The 22,927-nt window shown below is 39.4% G+C and overlaps 1 long non-coding RNA gene and 1 pseudogene across 2 annotated transcripts in view; one reads left to right on the top strand and one right to left on the bottom strand.

Annotated features, from left to right (window-relative positions):
* The window catches only part of LOC146730179 (3-hydroxyisobutyrate dehydrogenase, mitochondrial-like), a 31,846-nt pseudogene continuing 8,919 nt past the window's right edge, over positions 1–22,927 (bottom strand). The window contains exons 5-10 of the transcript XR_014927961.1: positions 21,198–21,229; positions 16,860–16,937; positions 14,838–14,963; positions 12,420–12,493; positions 11,326–11,485; positions 1–543 (exon numbers count right to left, since the gene is read on the bottom strand). The product of XR_014927961.1 is annotated as a 3-hydroxyisobutyrate dehydrogenase, mitochondrial-like (transcript). The remainder of the gene's footprint in view (positions 544–11,325; positions 11,486–12,419; positions 12,494–14,837; positions 14,964–16,859; positions 16,938–21,197; positions 21,230–22,927) is intronic.
* On the top strand, positions 12,993–13,993 carry LOC146730180 (uncharacterized). Its single transcript, XR_014927965.1, has 2 exons — positions 12,993–13,354; positions 13,682–13,993. It is a non-coding gene; the product is annotated as an uncharacterized LOC146730180 (long non-coding RNA).

Raw genomic sequence — 22,927 nt, 5'->3', positions numbered from 1 at the left:
TTGCAAGCTTTCCCCCAAATACACACCAGGCTATTAGCAACTCTCTAAAAATATGTTTTGCTAATCATCACCAGATGCAGTGTTGCCATGACAGTTTGGCAAGTCATGGAGATGAATTCACGTTTCACAGAGCTAAGGGGTGAACCATTAGAAAGTCTGGGAGCGAGGGAAACTGTGCAAGTTTTTTTTCAAGACACAATTTGTTCATGTGCAAAATTATTCCAACCCCCCTCCCCCCACCCAGATTCTAATGGTCAACACCTTAAACAATCTTGGTTATAACTTATATAAATAGGCAAGTCACAAAATGCCAGGATGTTGGAGGTTAAAGGTCATGCATCTCATCCATTCAGGTATAAGGATATGTATTATAATCAACAGGAAATAGAATTCTTGGACTAGACTATGACATAAATAGGGGTGGTCAGCCTCTTTTCATCTACAAAGAATGCATGTACGATCCCATCATGTCTTTCACCGCTGCTAACCGCTTTTATATAACACACACAATCACATTTCTGTTCTGTTGTCCACAAATTTACCCTAGAAATAAAAGAAATGAAAGAATAATTTCATCTTTGTTTCATGGATAATATGAGCCTATGATGTCACTTGTATCAACCTATGATGTCACTCATATCAACCTATGATGTCACTCGTATCAACCTATGATGTCACTCGTATCAACCTATGATGTCACTCGTATTAACCTATGATGTCACTCGTATCAACCTACTCTGGATATGGCAAAAATGACAGGCAGACAGGTGGTTGGCTAAAATGACAGGCAGACAGGTGGCTGGCTAAAATGACTGGCAGACAGGTGGCTGGCTAAAAGGACAGGCAGACAGGTGGCTGGCTAAAAGGACAGGCAGACAGGTGGCTGGCTAAAATGACAGGCAGGCAGGGGGCTGGCTAAAATGACGGGCAGACAGGTGGCTGGCTAAAATGATGGGCAGACAGGTGGCTGGCTAAAATGACGGGCAGACAGGTGGGTGGCTAAAATGATGGGCAGATGGGTGGTTGGCTAAAATGACGGGCAAACGAGTGGCTGGCTAAAATGACAGGCAGACAGATGGCTGGCTAAAATGACAGGCAGACAGGTGGCTGGCTAAAATGACAGGCAGACAGGTGGCTGGCTAAAATGACAGGCAGACAGGTAGCTGGCTAAAATGACAGGTGGCTGGCTAAAATGACAGGCAGACAGATGGCTGGCTAAAATGACAGGCAGATAGTGGCTGGCTAAAATGACAGGCAGACAGGTGGATGGCTAAAATGACAGGCAGACAGGTAGCTGGCTAAAATGACAGGTGGCTGGCTAAAATGACAGGCAGACAGGTGGCTGGCTAAAATGACAGGCAGACAGGTAGCTGGCTAAAATGACAGGCAGACAGGTGGCTGGCTAAAATGATGGGCAAACAAGTGGCGGTCTAAAAAGAGACGTAGACAGGTGGCTGGCTAAAATGACAGGCAGACAGGTGGCTGTGTAAAATGATGGGCAGACAGGTGGCTGGCTAAAACGGCAGACAGATAGTGGCTGGCTAAAATGACAGGCAGACAGGTGGCTGGCTAAAATGACAGGCAGACAGGTAGCTGGCTAAAATGACAGGCAGACAGGTGGCTGGCTAAAATGATGGGCAAACAAGTGGCGGTCTAAAAAGAGACGTAGACAGGTGGCTGGCTAAAATGACAGGCAGACAGGTGGCTGTGTAAAATGATGGGCAGACAGGTGGCTGGCTAAAACGGCAGACAGATAGTGGCTGGCTAAAATGACAGGCAGACAGGTGGCTGGCTAAAATGACAGGCAGACAGGTAGCTGGCTAAAATGAGGGGCAGACAGGTGGCTGGCTAAAATGAGGGGCAGACAGGTGGCTGGCTATATTGACGGGCAGACGGGTGGCTGGCTAAAATGACTGGCAAATGGGTGGGTGGCCAGCTAAAATGACTTGCAGACGGGTGGGTGACCGGCTAAAATCACGAGCAGACAGATGGGTGACCGGCTAAAATGACTAGCAGACGGATGGGTGACCGGCTAAAATGACTAGCAGATGGGTTGGGTGGCTAAAATGACAGGCAGACAGGTGGCTGGCTAAAATGACAGGCAGACAGGTGGCAGGCTAAAATGACAGGCAGACAGGTGGCTGGCTAAAATGACAGGCAGACAGGTGGTTTGGTAAAATGACAGGCAGACAGGTAGCTGGCTAAAATGACAGGCAGACAGGTGGCTGGCTAAAATGACAGGCAGACAGGGGGCTGGCTAAAATGACGGGCAGACAGGTGGCTGACTAAAATGACGGGCAGACAGGTGGCTGGCTAAAATGACGGGCAGATGGGTGGTTGGCTAAAATGACGGGCAAACGAGTGGCTGGCTAAAATGACAGGCAGACCGGTGGCTGGCTAAAATGACAGGCAGACAGGTGGCTGGCTAAAATGACAGGCAGACAGGTGGCTGGCTAAAATGACAGGCAGACAGGTGGCTGACTAAAATGACAGGCAGACCGGTGGCTGGCTAAAATGACAGGCAGACAGGTGGCTGGCTAAAATGACAGGCAGACAGGTGGCTGGCTGGCTAAAATGACAGGCAGACAGGTGGCTGGCTGGCTAAAATGACAGGCAGACAGGTGGCTGGCTAAAATGACAGGCAGACAGGTGGCTGGCTAAAATGACAGGCAGACAGGTAGCTGGCTAAAATGACAGGCAGACAGGTGGCTGGCTAAAATGACAGGCAGACAGGTGGCTGGCTGGCTAAAATGACAGGCAGACAGGTGGCTGGCTAAAATGACAGGCAGACAGGTAGCTGGCTAAAATGACAGGCAGATAGTGGCTGGCTAAAATGACAGGCAGACAGGTGGCTGGCTAAAATGACAGGCAGACAGGTGGCTGGCTAAAATGACAGGCAGACAGGTGGCTGGCTAAAATGACAGGCAGACAGGTGGCTGGCTAAAATGACAGGCAGACAGGTAGCTGGCTAAAATGACAGGCAGACAGGTAGCTGGCTAAAATGACAGGTGGCTGGCTAAAATGACGGGCAAACAAGTGGCTGGCTAAAAAGAGACGCAGACAGGTGGCTGGCTAAAATGACAGGCAGACAGGTGGCTGGCTAAAATGACAGGCAGACGGGTGGGTGACCAGCTAAAATGACTTGCAGACGGGTGGGTGACCGGCTAAAATGACGAGCAGACAGATGGGTGACTGGCTAAAATGACGAGCAGACAGATGGGTGACCGGCTAAAATGACTAGCAGATGGATGGGTGACCGGCTAAAATGACTAGCAGACGGGTGGGTGACCGGCTAAAATGACTAGCAGACAGGTGCGTGACCGGCTAAAATGACTAGCAGACGGGTGGGTGACCGGCTAAAATGACTAGCAGACGGGTGCGTGACCGGCTAAAATGACTAGCAGACGGGTGGGTGACCGGCTAAAATGACTAGCAGATGGGTGGGTGACCGGCTAAAATGACTAGCAGACGGGTGGGTGACCGGCTAAAATGACTAGCAGATGGGTGGGTGACCGGCTAAAATGACTAGCAGACGGGTGGGTGACCGGCTAAAATGACTAGCAGACAGGTGGATGATCGGCTAAAATGACTAGCAGACGGGTGGGTGACCGGCTAAAATGACTAGCAGACGGGTGGGTGACCGGCTAAAATGACTAGCAGACGGGTGGGTGACCGGCTAAAATGACTAGCAGACGGTGGGTGACTGGCTAAAATGACTAGCAGACAGAGGGTGACCGGCTAAAATGACAAGCAGACGGGTGGGTGACCGGCTAAAATGACTAGCAGACGGGTGGGTGACCGGCTAAAATGACTAGCAGACGGGTGGGTGACCGGCTGAAATGACTAGCAGACGGGTGGGTGACCAGCTAAAATGACTAGCAGACGGGTGGGTGACCGGCTAATATGACTAGCAGACGGGTGGGTGACCGGCTAAAATGACTAGCAGACGGGTGGGTGACCGGCTAAAATGACTAGCAGACGGGTGGGTGACCGGCTAAAATGACTAGCAGACAGGTGGGTGACCGGCTAAAATGACTAGCAGATGGGTGGGTGACCGGCTAAAATGACTAGCAGACGGGTGGGTGACCGGCTAAAATGACAAGCAGACGGGTGGGTGACCGGCTAAAATGACAAGCAGACGGGTGGGTGACCGGCTAAAATGACTAGCAGACGGGTGGGTGACCGGCTAAAATGACTAGCAGACGGGTGGGTGACCGGCTAGAATGACTAGCAGACGAGTGGGTGACCAGCTAAAATGACTAGCAGATGAGTGGGTGACCAGCTAAAATGACTAGCAGACGGGTGGGTGACTGGCTAAAGTAGCGGGCAGACAGGTGGGTGGCCAGCTAAAATAACGGGTGGGTGGTTGGATGGCTAAAATGACGGGCAAACAGGTAGCTGGCTAAAATGACAGGCAGACAGGTGGCTGGCTAAAATGACGGGCAAACAAGTGCCTGGCTAAAAAGACAGGCAGAAAGGTAGCTGTGTAAAATGATGGGCAGACAGGTGGCTGGCTAAAACGGCAGACAGATAGTGGCTGGCTAAAATGACAGGCAGACATGTGGCTGGCTATATTGATGGGCAGACGGGTGGCTGGCTAAAATGACTGGCAGACGAGTGGGTGACCGGCTAAAATGACTTGCAGACGAGTGGGTGACCGGCTAAAATGACTTGCAGACGGGTGGGTGACCGGCTAAAATGACGAGCAGACAGATGGGTGACCGGCTAAAATGACTAGCAGACGGGTGGGTGACCGGCTAAAATGACTAGCAGACGGGTGGGTGACTGGCTAAAGTAGCGGGCAGACAGGTGGGTGGCCAGCTAAAATAACGGGTGGGTGGTTGGATGGCTAAAATGACGGGCAAACAGGTAGCTGGCTAAAATGACAGGCAGACAGGTGGCTGGCTAAAATGACGGGCAAACAAGTGCCTGGCTAAAAAGACAGGCAGAAAGGTAGCTGTGTAAAATGATGGGCAGACAGGTGGCTGGCTAAAACGGCAGACAGATAGTGGCTGGCTAAAATGACAGGCAGACATGTGGCTGGCTATATTGATGGGCAGACGGGTGGCTGGCTAAAATGACTGGCAGACGAGTGGGTGACCGGCTAAAATGACTTGCAGACGAGTGGGTGACTGGCTAAAATGACTTGCAGACGGGTGGGTGACCGGCTAAAATGACGAGCAGACAGATGGGTGACCGGCTAAAATGACTAGCAGACGGGTGGGTGACCGGCTAAAATGACTAGCAGACGGGTGGGTGACTGGCTAAAGTAGCGGGCAGACAGGTGGGTGGCCAGCTAAAATAACGGGTGGGTGGGTGGTTGTCTAAAATGACAGGCAGATAGGTGGATTGAGTCTTTGACGCACTCACCCTGGTCTGTGGTGTACTCATTCAGACTATGGTGTATGTGGCCTTCATCTCAGTCTTCAAACCCCAATGAGTGTACAGTGTATTGGACCTTGCATCAAGTCTGGCACATTCACCCTGAGTACAGTGGCTTCAGCCCCTCGTTGAGTCTTTGGTACAATCACTAAGAGTACAGTGTATTGGACCTTGCATCAAGTCTGGCACATTCACCCTGGGTACAGTGGCTTCAGCCCCTCGTTGAGTCTTTGGTACAATCACTAAGAGTACAGTGTATTGGACCTTGCATCAAGTCTGGCACATTCACCCTGGGTACAGTGACTTCAGCCCCTCGTTGAGTCTTTGGTACAATCACTAAGAGTACAGTGTATTGGACCTTGCATCAAGTCTGGCACATTCACCCTGGGTACAGTGGCTTCAGCCCCTCGTTGAGTCTTTGGTACAATCACTAAGAGTACAGTGTATTGGACCTTGCATCAAGTCTGGCACATTCACCCTGGGTACAGTGGCTTCAGCCCCTCGTTGAGTCTTTGGTACAATCACTGAGAGTACAGTGTTTTAGACCTTGCATCAAGTCTGGCACATTCACCCTGGGTACAGTGACTTCAGCCCCTCGTTGAGTCTTTGGTACAATCACTAAGAGTACAGTGTATTGGACCTTGCATCAAGTCTGGCACATTCACCCTGGGTACAGTGGCTTCAGCCCCTCGTTGAGTCTTTGGTACAATCACTAAGAGTACAGTGTATTGGACCTTGCATCAAGTCTGGCACATTCACCCTGGGTACAGTGGCTTCAGCCCCTCGTTGAGTCTTTGGTACAATCACTGAGAGTACAGTGTATTGGACCATGCATCAAGTCTGGCACATTCACCCTGGGTACAGTGGCTTCAGCCCCTCGTTGAGTCTTTGGTACAATCACTAAGAGTAGAGTGTATTGGACCATGCATCAAGTCTGGCACATTCACCCTGGGTACAGTGGCTTCAGCCCCTCGTTGAGTCTTTGGTACAATCACTAAGAGTACAGTGTATTGGACCTTGCATCAAGTCTGGCACATTCACCCTGGGTACAGTGACTTCAGCCCCTCGTTGAGTCTTTGGTACAATCACTAAGAGTAGAGTGTATTGGACCATGCATCAAGTCTGGCACATTCACCCTGGGTACAGTGGCTTCAGCCCCTCGTTGAGTCTTTGGTACAATCACTAAGAGTACAGTGTATTGGACCATGCATCAAGTCTGGCACATTCACCCTGGGTACAGTGGCTTCAGCCCCTCGTTGAGTCTTTGGTACAATCACTAAGAGTACAGTGTATTGGACCTTGCATCAAGTCTGGCACATTCACCCTGGGTACAGTGGCTTCAGCCCCTCGTTGAGTCTTTGGTACAATCACTAAGAGTAGAGTGTATTGGACCATGCATCAAGTCTGGCACATTCACCCTGGGTACAGTGGCTTTAGCCCCTCGTTGAGTCTTTGGTACAATCACTAAGAGTACAGTGTATTGGACCTTGCATCAAGTCTGGCACATTCACCCTGGGTACAGTGGCTTCAGCCCCTCGTTGAGTCTTTGGTACAATCACTAAGAGTACAGTGTATTGGACCTTGCATCAAGTCTGGCAAATTCACCCTGGGTACAGTGGCTTCAGCCCCTCGTTGAGTCTTTGGTACAATCACTAAGAGTAGAGTGTATTGGACCATGCATCAAGTCTGGCACATTCACCCTGGGTACAGTGGCTTCAGCCCCTCGTTGAGTCTTTGGTACAATCACTAAGAGTAGAGTGTATTGGACCTTGCATCAAGTCTGGCACATTCACCCTGGGTACAGTGGCTTCAGCCCCTCGTTGAGTCTTTGGTACAATCACTAAGAGTACAGTGTATTGGACCTTGCATCAAGTCTGGCACATTCACCCTGGGTACAGTGGCTTCAGCCCCTCGTTGAGTCTTTGGTACAATCACTAAGAGTACAGTGTATTGGACCTTGCATCAAGTCTGGCACATTCACCCTGGGTACAGTGGCTTCAGCCCCTCGTTGAGTCTTTGGTACAATCACTAAGAGTACAGTGTATTGGACCTTGCATCAAGTCTGGCACATTCACCCTGGGTACAGTGGCTTCAGCCCCTCATTGAGTCTTTGGTACAATCACTAAGAGTACAGTGTATTGGACCTTGCATCAAGTCTGGCACATTCACCCTGGGTACAGTGGCTTCAGCCCCTCGTTGAGTCTTTGGTACAATCACTAAGTGTACAGTGTATTGGACCTTGCATCAAGTCTGGCACATTCACCCTGGGTACAGTGGCTTCAGCCCCTCGTTGAGCCTTTGGTACAATCACTAAGAGTACAGTGTTTTGGACCATGCATCAAGTCTGGCACATTCACCCTGGGTACAGTGGCTTCATCCCCTCGTTGAGTCTTTGGTACAATCACTAAGAGTACAGTGTATTGGCCTCCACATTCTGGTACACTCATCCAGTGTAGGGGTTTGCTACCTTCAGAGGAATACAATAAAACTTAGTATTATACGTCTGTCACCGTAACGCCATAAGTTACAGCAAGCTGACATTTTGCGGTATTGCACTTAGTATTTTCATCCTACCATATTTGGACACGCAAATTCCAAATATGGAACGATTACACGCGTATGTGCCCTCTAATATTAAAAACAAACATGGCTGCCCCAGGGTATGACTGGACCCCACACAAAGAAGTTTGCTAAATCTGTTATAATGTTTTGGATTTCGGCATTCCCATGATGTATTCCTGGGAGGAAAAGATGTATGATAAGGTTATGACAGTACAGTACTCATTATGCCCAATCTCCCGCTTTTATCGCTTTTTTTCCCCCGACTGCTTATCACTTAATTTCCGACCGCTCGCTGCTTTCCGACTGGAAACTGACCGCTTTTTTTTTTGCTCGGTCGCTCGCTTTTTTTCCGCTCGGTCGCTCGCTTTTGTTCGCTCGCTCGCTCTTGCTATGGCTGGCTTCAGAAACATCGTCCACTTCCCAACCAACAGCTGGAGTAACGATGATGGTACATTGTATGTATAAACTTATGTTTTTATTCGTAATAAATTTATGTTTTAATGACGATTCAAAATACAACGCGTATTGCTTCTCTGTATTGGGAAAGGGGACAAAGATGCCTTCAAATCACTTGACACATTGTAACGTTCGCTACGCAAGTCGAACTGTGACCTGTATTTACATATTTACGTCCTTGTGTGTGTAGTTCAAGCAGCTATATAACTGGTCAATCAATCGTGATATGTATTGAGTACTAGTATTTGTGTGTTGTGTGTTGTGTGTGTGTTGTGTGTGTGTTTCTATGTGTAATTTTGACTAAATTTATTCCGAAAGGCGCTCAAAATAATTTGACACTTTGTTATTTGCGAACACAACTCACACTATGACCCTTTACTCAATTTGCATAAGTAATACGAATGCTGTAGTTCAGAAAATATATCGAGTTAACTATTGCTTGTGTCTGGGTGCACAAAACAAAACTGCACATATAATCATCGCATAGCTGAACTTCTACAAATCAATTGGACTTAAACTACTAGTATAATGACTGTGACGATTAATCGCTTGTCTGATTACATGCGGCAGCGAATTATTGGATTGGCAGCAGCCGGACGAAAAACGAAAGAGATATCGGAACAGTTAATTGCTGAGAAAAAATGAAACAAACAAACGCAGCCAGTGATACATTTCGAAAATAAAAATACAAAATAAACGCAATCAAAGACGCCGACCACGCACGTTGGAAATAAATAAAACGTGTTGTGACACAGTCTCACCAAACTCTTTCACTCGCGCAATATAATTATGTTTTTTCCCTAAGCACTTATATTTAATACATTGACGAAAAACACCGCAAGCAAAATGTAAATCAGGCTTGTAATTACTAGTAACTCAACTCGAACGCAATGTTGATCACTGTAAAAGTGGATAAATTCGAACCGTCATCAAATTCAAAATTCAAACGATCTCGTTGAATGTCAATCAAAAATAAATGTTTAGAAAGACAAAAACAACAAATGTGCCATTTCAAAGGGCACTCTTGCAAAAAATGTCTGCGATTGTGTGAACATGATAGCGTGCAAACAAGGAACAGAGCTCGTGGTCCACCAAGGAAACTTAGCGATGACGCAGTTTTAGATGTATACGGCTGTTGAAAACAGAGACTCCTTCGATCTTATATGAGCAGGTTCGCGTGGATGTATCATTTTCAACTATCACTAACAACACTATATATATGATAATAAAGACTTTCCGTTTTCGACATTGTGATTTTTTTTTGTTTTTATGTAGAAAAATACAGTATTTTTTTACCAATTTGAAAGTTATTGTTCATACATGAGTTATCGAACATACTACATAGGAGCTGGATAAAATTACAAACTTTCAGTCACAGTTCAAGACAAATAAAATGCACAAATATAGATAATATAGCAAATTATTTTTCTCTGTAATATACGTGTGTAATCAGTAATTATGAAAAAAAATTATGGGTACATATGGAATACATTTCGTTCTGAATTATTCTTAATATACATTTCTAAATTATCTTGTCAAAATACAGTTTTTTTTCAGGGTTTTCCCCCCAAAAGACGAAAGAATTTCATAATGTCGGGAACGGGAAGTCTTTTTTTTTATTATTTATTGGGAACGGAAAGTCTTTATCGTAGTGCTTCGTCTCGGTTGACAGTGAGATCTTCGGGTCACTAAAACTGTATGTCCACCTCTGTTGGGGTGAACATTTTTATTATTATACTGAATAAATCCTAAAACAGAAATTGTGGCACTCAATCATGGCAATCTTCCAGGTCATCGTTAGAAAGATTTTCGAAGGCATTTTTTATCTCCACTCAAAGCTATTTTTAAGGATTGCAGGAAATTGACCCTTACCGATTCATATTTATGAATTAATCAGGATTCAGGTACCATGGTGTTTGTAACAGAGTATTCCTAAAGATACGCAAAAAAAAACTAACTTTCGTGTGGGATTTTTCATGCAAACATTGTCAATGGTTCCTCGACACAGATTCCTTTTTAACTTTCATTTTTTCCAAGACGCGGCAAACCCAGCAGGTGCGATTCCTCTTCGCAACGCGTTCTATTTATTTCCAATGCGTGTGGTTGGCGCCTTTGATTGGCTTCGATAACATCGGACAGGCCCGCAGACAGGTAAGATGGGCAGGTAAGATTGTTTGACAAATTGTACAGTACGGTCATTCTATAACAAACAATTGGTCGTTTTTTTTTCACAGTCTTACTATTTCTGCAGATATTCTTCAATTGTTATAGGTGCCACGGATTTCAACTACAACTTGACCCGTGTTAAACCCAAACCATGCACCCTACACACAATTACTCGACGAATACCGTACTCTACAGTAGACATTTTTCACTCTCCACCAAAAATAGAATGGTTTTATTTCATATTAGTTGTGTCTGTGTCAGTGTCGTATTTGATTTCACATGTTTGGTTCGATCTTGTTTATGGTGGACATTATTACTACGCGTATGTATTATTACCAATTTTATATGGCAGTGTGATCCACCGTATTTTTTCAACGGTCGTTCTCTAAATTTCTGATTGTATTTATTCTTCTTTTAACATCATAAAAACAAAAATGATACACTTGTACATGAAACAATAGGTTATGAACTGTAAATGTGTGCGGTTGCGCTGTCAGGCGAGCGAGCGAGCGAGCGGATACTTCCGGATTTGCGCGGTCGAAAAAAAAGCGGAAATTGTCCAGTCGAATTGAAAAAAGCGAGCGAAAAAAAAGCGATCGAAATCTGGAAGCGGGCGGGAGGTTGGGCGAAATGAGTACTGTATGTGGTCGCATCAACCTCCTGCTGTACTGTCTTCAGTATCCTCGTAACAACCTCATAGTATTGCAACTTGGTACCTACCATCCACTACACTATTGGTGAAAAAACAGAATATTTTACCTTCGTCATGAGAGCTGTTCCAAAACCACCTTGATAGTTATTAATGGATGGTACTCCATCAAGTACACCAGGAACTGGATTATAAACTTCACTAGACCAGCATCTACCACTACTAATGTTTAATATCTTGGCTAATAATTTAGGGTCCAATCCAAGTCTGTAATAAAAACATAGTACAAAAATTAAGCCTTATAAGCCAGACAACACCAGGTAACAGATTATAAAGCTAACTAGACCAGCATCTACCACTACTCATGTTTAATATCTTGGCTAATAATTTAGGGTCCAATCCAAGTCTGTAATTAAAACATAGTACAAAATTAAGCCTTATCAGCAAGACAACACCAGATACCAGATTATAAATCTAACTAGACCAGCATCTACCACTACTCATGTTTAATATCTTGGCTAATAATTTAGGGTCCAATCCAAGTCTGTAATAAAAACATAGTACAAAAATTAAGCCTTATCAGCCAGACAACACCAGGTATCAGATTATAAAGCTAACTAGACCAGCATCTACCACTACTCATGTTTAATATCTTGGCTAATAATTTAGGGTCCAATCCAAGTCTGTAATAAAAACATAGTACAAAAATTAAGTCTTATCAGCCAGACAACACCAGGTATCAGATTATAAAGCTAACTAGACCAGCATCTACCACTACTCATGTTTAATATCTTGGCTGATAATTTAGGGTTCAGTCCAAGTCTGTAATAAAAACATAGTACAAAATTAAGCCTTATCAGCCAGACAACACTAAATACCAGATTATAAATCTAACGAGACCAGCATCTACCACTACTCATGTTTAATATTTTGGCTAATAATTTAGGGTCCAATCCAAGTCTGTAATATAAACATAGTACAAAAATTAAGCCTTAACAGCCAGACAACACCAGGTACCAGATTATAAAGCTAACTAGACCAGCATCTACTACTACTCATGTTTAATATCTTGGCTAATAAATTAGGGTCCAATCCAAGTCTGTAATAGAAACATAGTACAAAAATTAAGCCTTATCAGCCAGACAACACCAGGTAACAGATTATAAAGCTAACTAGACCAGCATTTAGATAGAAAGAATAAAAGAAAGAAAGAAAAAAAGATTCATTGTTTCCAATCATAGAAATACCAAGTAACATATTATTGCATATTTCGGTGGTCTGCATAAAAAAACGAACACTATTGATAATACTATAAAATACTTTATTCAGTATGCCATATCTTAGATTGTAGACTGGTGACCTAGGGTCAAAAAATTATATATTATGAATTATTTAAAAAAAAAAAATAATTATAAAAGTAAGTAGTTTCTCAAAAGACGCCACTGTAACACACAAAAGAATACTATTACATTGATTTATAGACCAATGAACATTGTCATGAGATTTATGACAAACTTTTCAAAAACTTATGAGTAGGCATCTACCTTAAATAACCTCTTTATCGTAAGTGCAACTGCATTAGCACCAGTGTTCTCCCCAAAGCGTTTTAGCGTAGCGGGGCCGCTACTCCATTATTTATGCCGCTACTCTGAGAGATTGCCCGCTACTCTGTGGCATTTCCTGTTACTCTTTGTTTTAGCTTGTTAATACACGTGCGAATCTGTTAGTCAGCGTCATCAGCGTCCGGTACTGTGAGCCAAATCAGGTGTGAATGGAAACATGTCAGTGATTACGCAAAGACAATGGACTAATACAGCTTCGTACTTCGACAATAAACACTTTCGCCCTATTTAATTGGGGTAATAGCTAGTATTTTCTCAGTAGCATATTTGGCTGGAAGAAGCAACGATGTCAAACAGCAGAAATATTACGTTGTGGTTCCGCGTAGAACGCCCTGCTGGGCCCCTGGTTGCGAGCGATAAACCCACCAGCAACGCGGTCACCGGTACCCCTGTCGGCAGTGGTACTAAACGTGTCCAAGATGATGTTACAACGAAAAGTGCAAAAAAATAAACTCTAGATTTGATGCACAATGGACAACAAAATATACGTGGCTGAGAGAAACATCCGATGGCAAAGGTAAAACAAGTATTTATTTGTAGCGTTTTACTTGGAAGCGAGTTTTGACCTAGTTTAGTAAATTTTTGTATGGCTTCATTTTTTGCCAATCGTCGAAACATTTTTTTGGAAACGACCTTCTTTCTGGAAGTTCAAAAATTGTTGGCTACGATTTATCAAAGTAACTAATACTAGTATTGTGTTTTGAAATAGTTGGGTAAAGTTTATCGTGGCAATTTTTAAGTTTAGCGACTTTTCAAAATGGCGGCAATTTGTTTATTTTCGTGTTGATCGTGACGATATTTTTTAAATACAAGTATTGATTCGCTCCTATTTCTTATCTTTTAGGAATGCTGTGACACATATGTGGAAAATTCAACTTAAAAACATCCAGAAATAGTTCTTTGGTATGGAATTCTATGCCATGTATAACTATTACGAAATATGCTATCGATAAACACGCACACTCGGAGATGCACAAGAAGGCCATGTCATTTAATAGAAGTGGGAAGCAAAGAAAATCACGGCGTTCTCAAAAGCTGCAGATCACTGGGCTTCCATGAAAGTCCGAAAAATCAACATTACATAGAAATCACACAGCAGCAGATTCATTTAATCTTCTACATAAATTTGTTAAAAAATAAAGACACATTTTCATCCATGCAAGCCTGTCATTATTGTTTTCTTTATCTTCAGACAAATGCTAATGATATGTAAATTATATGCAAATTAGCCGCCACTCTGATACATTTTTCTGGGGAGAACACTGAGCACAAAATCACAAAATTTAGTTTAGGGCTAAAGACCTGCACTATTGGCAGTAAGCACAGTGAATATACAAATACACTAGTTATATGTTTCACAATAGGGCTAAAGACCTGCACTATTGGCAGTAAGCACAGTGAACAAACAAATACACTCATTGCTTTACAATATGCAAACATCATATAATTTGATTTGACTCAAAATATAACATAAATTATCAAATGCTAAATAATCTGATATATTTTACTGGGTAAATTTGAGTCTTTAGTTAAACTTGCAAATAATTTTGAATGTGTACATAAATTGAATATCCAAGCAGGAAGAAGAAAACCATTCCAAAATCTGAAGTGAACAAGAGGCTTTAGCTTTGGTTCGTTGCCAAAACGAGTAAAATATCGCATGTCAGAACGTTGTTTTGTTGTCAATAACAACAATGACCATGCATGTTACTACACAATGTAGTTAAAATGTAACAAGTTGTAACTGGCAAGGTAGTTTTGGATACCTCCCCTGTCAAAAATTAACACAGTATCAAGATTTAACACGGGGTCAAAAGATAAAATTAAATACCATCAATATGATATTGTCTCTGGACCCATAGTTGTGTTCTATGTGGTGGTGTTGTTATCTCCAGTAAAAAAAACAGTATCAAAAACAGCATGTCACTGTGTGCTAAAATTATATGAACTTTGATTGGCTATCAAGCTGTTAGTCATAAAACTTAAATCATAAATCTTACCTCACCAGTTCCTACCGGTCCACAGTGTACTACATTTTCCCCCATACATTTCAAAATCTCTTCCTGCTGCTGTTTCTTTTCCACCGACCATAAACGTTAACATTGCAGCATTTGCAGCCCCAACACCTGAAATAACAAGTTGTGAGTGAACGTTAACATTCAGGGATGAGAATGAGAATTTAAATTTTCAGCTAAAGCTAAAGTAGCCGGGGTCCGAGAACCGTAGTTCATCAAATCGTTACAATACAGACACTGTTCCTGGGACCTCGCATTTGCCGATGAAGTCACTCAATTTTTCAGTTACCACTTCATCTTTCTTTCTGATTCGCATGGTCAAAGTCACTTCCTTGTCAAGCCATGCCCAACGAAATTTGTTCCTAATGTCTGTATCTATCTCTCTCGAACAACTGACACATCTTTTGTAACCAATTTAACCATTATCGCTGCATGAAACTTGTAAACAACGATCCAACGCAGATAACAATTGAAACAATAAAATTGCGCCGTTGGTGAAAAGAAAAATGAAATCTTTTCACTGATTGGTCCATCAGAGCAAACCCAGCCAATCATGTTAATCGTGACATATTACTTCAAAACCGAATTTTACGATTGCACTGATGAAAAGAGTCATGAACATTCCGCATTAGAGACACCGCGAGTTGCCTCCCTTTGACAATACACTGATACAGGCCTCTTGCAGCCGACAACAATGACCCAACAGCGTGTTTACTTCCGCTGAATTAACAAGATTTGTATTCTTACCCCCTCTAAAACTTTCTCTTCGGATTTACACGTTTTAGAATATCGATCCCTGGGGCTTAGAAATCCGCGGATCCGTGGAAAATTCTCATCCCTGTAACATAGCAGCTTTCATAGCCCCCACACTTGAAATAACGAGTTGTGAGTGAATGTTAACGTTGCAGCTTTCATAGCCCCACAACTGAAACAAGTTGTGACTGAATGTTAACATTGCAGCTTTCGTAGCCCCCACAACTGAAACGAGTTGTGAGTGAATGTTAACATTGCAGCTTTGCAGCACCCATGAATCGAGTTTTGAGTGAATGTTTCATACTCAAAAACATTTCAAAGAGAATTCTTAGCACTTTTATATTTATACCAACCTCAAATACTCTGTACAATTACTATATTGATATTCTTGCATTATTTTCATGAATAAATTAAACCACTTAGTGTAAAAATAAATTATTATAATCAACTTTGAATTACTTAGCAGAAGACAGAAGAAGAATATCCATCTTATTCTCTGTAAGGGAATCAAGTTGTGCAATTCTAGCCTTTCATAAATTTCTTCCAAGTATTTTCATTTTCATAAGTTTTATAAATGCATTGACATATTGTATTAGTTGAAGAACTAAAGAAATAAGAAAAATATTTTCACATTACAAAATTACCATTTAAAAAGAAAGAAAAAATCAAATCTGATGAAATTCATGCATCTAGCCATTGTTTTTGTTTATTTATTCAGCTAGTTGTTTTTCCCCAGATATCAAATTCATTGTCCTAGTTGACACCCATGCCACTATCTGTCTCTTAGTTCTTTGTTTTATCACCTGTTAATTTATAAGAGCTCTTTTAATAATGGCGTCGTGACATTTTCCAGGACTCTGTTGAAACAGTCCGTTCACGGAAAACAAAAGAAGATGCTGAAGATAAATTGAAGAGGGGCACAAGTCACAGTCACAGTCAAGCAAGTTTATAGATTTACTACAACATAGAACTGACGTAACCATACAACGTTGAGGCGTGTGAACGGCAAGTTATCAGTTCATGTGTGAGTTGAACAGAATTCAAAATAATGCCATGCAGGGTTTAGCAGCTTTTGCTGTGCTCACTTTAATGAACAGAGACATTTCAATTTGGTTTGAATATTTCAATTTAATTTGAATATTTCAATTTGGTTTGAATATTTTGATTCAATTTGAATATTTAAATTTGGTTTGATTATTTCAATTTAATTTGAATATTTCAATTTGGTTTGAATCTTCTAAGTATAACACATACCTCCACCAACTGGTACATCCATAAACCCACAGCTTTTTTTCTCAGCCAATGCTGCCATATCTTTAGACACTGCGGGATCTATTATAAAGCAATATTGAACTCCATATAAACCAATATTGAACTCCATATAAACCAATATTGAACTCCATATAAACCAATATTGAACTCCATATAAACCAATATTGAACCCATATAAACCAATATTAAACCCCATATAAACCAATGTTGAACCCCATATAAACCAATATTGAACTCCATATAAACCACTATTGAACTCCATATAAACCACTATTGAACTCTATATAAACCAATATTGAACTCTATATAAACCAATATTGAACTCTATATAAACCAATATTGAACTCCATATAAACCAATATTGAACCCCATATAAACCAATATTGAACTCTATATAAACCAATATTGAACCCATATAAACCAATATTAAACCCCATATAAACCAATATTGAACTCTATATAAACCAATATTGAACTCCATATAAACCAATATTGAACTCCATATAAACCAATATTAAACCCCATATAAACCAATATTGAACTCTATATAAACCAATATTGAACTCTATATAAACCAATATTGAACTCTATATAAACCAATATTGAACTCTATATAAACCAATATTGAACTCTATATAAACCAATATTGAACTCCATATAAACCAATATTGAACTCTATATAAACCAATATTGAACTCTATATAAACCAATATTGAACTCTATATAAACCAATATTGAACTCTATATAAACCAATATTGAACTCTATATAAACCAATATTGAACTCTATATAAACCAATATTGAACCCATATAAACCAATATTAAACCCCATATAAACCAATATTGAACTCTATATAAACCAATATTGAACTCCATATAAACCAATATTGAACTCCATATAAACCAATGTTGAACCCCATACAAACCAATGTTGAACCCCATATAAACCAATATTGAACTCCACATAAACCAATATTGAACTCCATGTAAACCAATATTGAACTCCATATAAACCAATATTGAACTCCATATAAACCAATATTGAACTCCATATAAACCAATATTGAACTCTATATAAACCAATATTGAACTCTATATAAACCAATATTGAACTCTATATAAACCAATATTGAACTCTATATAAACCAATATTGAACTCTATATAAACCAATATTGAACTCCATATGAACCAATATTGAACCCATATAAACCAATATTAAACCCCATATAAACCAATATTGAACTCTATATAAACCAATATTGAACTCTATATAAACCAATATTGAACTCCATATAAACCAATATTGAACTCCATATAAACCAATATTGAACTCCATATAACCCAATATTGAACTCCATATTAACCAATAATGAACTCCATATAAACCAATATTGAACCCATATAAACCAATATTAAACCCCATATAAACCTATATTGAACTCTATATAAACCAATATTGAACTCCATATAAACCAATATTGAACTCCATACAAACCAATATTGAACTCCATATAAACCAATATTGAACCCATATAAACCAATATTAAACCCCATATAAACCAATATTAAACCCCATATAAACCAATATTGAACTCTATATAAACCAATATTGAACTCTATATAAACCAATATTGAACTCTATATAAACCAATATTGAACTCTATATAAACCAATATTGAACTCTATATAAACCAATATTGAACTCCATTATAAACCAATATTGAACTCCATATAAACCAATATTGAACCCATATAAACCAATATTAAACCCCATATAAACCACTATTGAACTCTATATAAACCAATATTGAACTCTATATAAACCAATATTGAACTCTATATAAACCAATATTGAACTCTATATAAACCAATATTGAACTCTATATAAACCAATATTGAACTCTATATAAACCAATATTGAACTCCATATATACCATATTGAACTCCATATAAACCATATTGAACTCCATATAAACCATATTGAACTCCATATAAACCAATATTAAACCCCATATAAACCAATATTGAACTCCATATAAACCAATATTGAACCCATATAAACCAATATTAAACCCCATATAAACCAATATTGAACTCTATATAAACCAATATTGAACTCTATATAAACCAATATTGAACTCTATATAAACCAATATTGAACTCTATATAAACCAATATTGAACTCTATATAAACCAATATTGAACTCTATATAAACCAATATTGAACTCTATATAAACCAATATTGAACTCTATATAAACCAATATTGAACTCCATATAAACCTATATTGAACTCCATATAAACCAATAATGAACTCCATATAAACCAATATTGAACTCCATATAAACCAATATTGAACTCCATATAAACCAATATTGAACCCCATATAAACCAATATTGAACTCCATATAAACCAATGTTGAACCCCATATAAACCAATATTGAACTCCACATAAACCAATATTGAACTCCACATAAACCAATATTGAACTCCATGTAAACCAATATTGAACTCCATATAAACCAATATTGAACTCTATATAAACCAATATTGAACTCCATTATAAACCAATATTGAACTCCATATAAACCAATATTGAACCCATATAAACCAATATTAAACCCCATATAAACCACTATTGAACTCTATATAAACCAATATCGAACTCTATATAAACCAATATTGAACTCTATATAAACCAATATTGAACTCTATATAAACCAATATTGAACTCTATATAAACCAATATTGAACTCTATATAAACCAATATTGAACTCCATATATACCATATTGAACTCCATATATACCATATTGAACTCCATATAAACCATATTGAACTCCATATAAACCAATATTAAACCCCATATAAACCAATATTGAACTCCATATAAACCAATATTGAACCCATATAAACCAATATTAAACCCCATATAAACCAATATTGAACTCTATATAAACCAATATTGAACTCTATATAAACCAATATTGAACTCTATATAAACCAATATTGAACTCTATATAAACCAATATTGAACTCTATATAAACCAATATTGAACTCTATATAAACCAATATTGAACTCTATATAAACCAATATTGAACTCCATATAAACCTATATTGAACTCCATATAAACCAATAATGAACTCCATATAAACCAATATTGAACTCCATATAAACCAATATTGAACTCCATATAAACCAATATTGAACCCCATATAAACCAATATTGAACTCCATATAAACCAATGTTGAACCCCATATAAACCAATATTGAACTCCACATAAACCAATATTGAACTCCACATAAACCAATATTGAACTCCATGTAAACCAATATTGAACTCCATATAAACCAATATTGAACTCCATATAAACCAATATTGAACTCCATATAAACCAATATTGAACTCCATATAAACCAATATTGAACCCATATAAACCAATATTGAACCCATATAAACCAATATTAAACCCCATATAAACCAATATTGAACTCTATATAAACCAATATTAAACTCCATATAAACCAATATTGAACTCCATACAAACCAATAATGAACTCCCTATAAACCAATATTGAACTCCATATAAACCAATGTTGAACCCCATATAAACCAATATTGAACTCCACATAAACCAATATTGAACCCCATGTAAACCAATATTGAACTCCATATAAACCAATATTGAACTCCATATAAACCAATATTGAACTCCATATAAACCAATATTGAACTCCATATAAACCAATATTGAACCCATATAAACCAATATTAAACCCCATATAAACCAATATTGAACTCTATATAAACCAATATTAAACTCAATATAAACCAATATTGAACTCCATATAAACCAATATTGAACTTCATATAAAGCAATATTGAACTCCATATAAACCAATATTGAACTCCATATAAACCAATATTGAACTCCATATAAACCAATATTGAACTCCATATAAACCAATATTGAACTCCATATAAACCAATATTGAACCCATATAAACCAATATTAAACCCCATATAAACCAATATTGAACTCTATATAAACCAATATTAAACTCAATATAAACCAATATTGAACTCCATATAAACCAATATTGAACTTCATATAAAGCAATATTGAACTCCATATAAACCAATATTGAACTCCATATGAACCAATATTGAACTCCATATAAATCAATATTAAACTCCATATAAACCAATATTGAGCTCCATATCAACCAATATTGAGCCCCATATCAACCAATATTGAACTCCATTAAACCAATATTGAACTCCACATCAACCAATATTGAACTCCATATCAACCAATATTGAACTCCATATCAACCAATATTGAACTCCATATAAACCTATATTGAACTTCATATAAACTAATACTGAACTCCATATACATCCGTTGTCTGGGTCCTGAACATGGAAAATTGTCAAAAAACAGGGGTGGGAGTTTGCCCAGACATCCCCTCCAAAAAAACAAAAATTCGCAAAAATTGACAAAACACAGATCAAACTGCATATGCAACATTAGAAGTAAAAATAAAAAATAATGTATTGCTTATAATGTGACAGAATACCAGAAATAATAAAAATCGACAGTGAGGAATCATTTGAATTAGGATTCTCCCGCGCCGACAAACAACATGGCGGCCAAAATAGGGCGGGAATTTTAAGGGAGATCATAAGAAAAACATAAAAACAAACCTACACATTGTACAATGAATAGGTCTTTTTAAATAAAAGTCACTCATTTTCATCTGGATAATTACACAGCTTTACTTTTTTACTACAAATTATATCATGTAAATTCACTGAAACCAAGTGATTCTGCCCATGGATTCATTGGTGTATTTAATGCATAAGAACGATTGTCAACGATTGGCCGCATAGGCGTTTCAGCTCGGACTTTCACACTCTCGCCATGCAGTCTTATTCCCCAGTCTCTTACACATATTCCATCACAGGCGGTAATCAGTCCCATCGTTAGTATTGTCAATTGTACACTGTGACAAAATGCACAGGCAAAGTTGCCGTGATTGAAAAAACAAACAAGCATTAAAAATGAAGAAGCATTGATAATAAACAAAATTTACCAAACTTATAACCATTGCTCCAACTCTCGGTGTTGAATCAGAAAGTCAAACGAACCGGAAATGAAACACGATGATCGTACACGCAATTTTACAGTTATTTGTTGCAAGCATCGACGTGTCAAAACTGCCCAAATGAAACAAATTTTCTCGATAGCGAATTATTGATATTACCAATATTATATTGATATTATGCGCTAGCTTCACTAGCATAATTTATAACGATCAACAACAAACAACATGGCGGCCAAAATAGGTCGGATTTTGCAATCCCGCGATGAAAACGAAATAAACTAATGTTTTATTATTTTGTTTGGATATTTCATGTCGACATGGTAAATAAAACATCTCTCATTTAATAAAACTGGTTCATTTTTCTTGTTTTCGAGATGGAAGGAATTTGCTCTTCATGTGCGAGACAGTCCACAGAAGTGCCGCTGGCCGGCTGGGGATCGATAGTATAGTACCGATCGGAAACAAGCTAGTTTTTCATTTCAAACTTTGAATGAAACTGTTTTAATTTGTTGTTAAAATCTTTCCAGTCTCCAGACGTTACATTCAGTTGATATTCAACCTTTTTTTTTACTTTTTCGCAACTTCACAAACCAAGTTGCGATGGTCACCCCTGTCTATTAGTATTAGCCCTAAAGATTGCGTACTCGGTAATCTGAACGTAACATATGGCCACTTTCCTGTTAGCGATTCGCAAGTAGCTATTGTCTTTTTTCTGAGACCGTCTGATGGAAATGTTGGTAGTCGTTATACAAAGGTTAAAGTGTGAATAGGTCTACAATAGGGTGGTCGCTGGTCGTGTTGGACAGGTGGTCGCTATATCCAGTGTCTTTAACGTGTAAATTGCGAAGGGACTGTCCTAAGGTGGTCACTATGATCAGGTGGCCGCTCTGCACAGGTGGTCGTTAACACAGGTTTGACTGTAGTTGAAACAAAAAG

The sequence above is a fragment of the Saccoglossus kowalevskii genome, chromosome 20 (genome assembly GCF_978046115.1).
Source record: "Saccoglossus kowalevskii chromosome 20, keSacKowa6.1, whole genome shotgun sequence".
Lineage (NCBI taxonomy): Eukaryota > Metazoa > Hemichordata > Enteropneusta > Harrimaniidae > Saccoglossus > Saccoglossus kowalevskii.
This window is presented reverse-complemented; position numbering and strand designations above follow the sequence as displayed.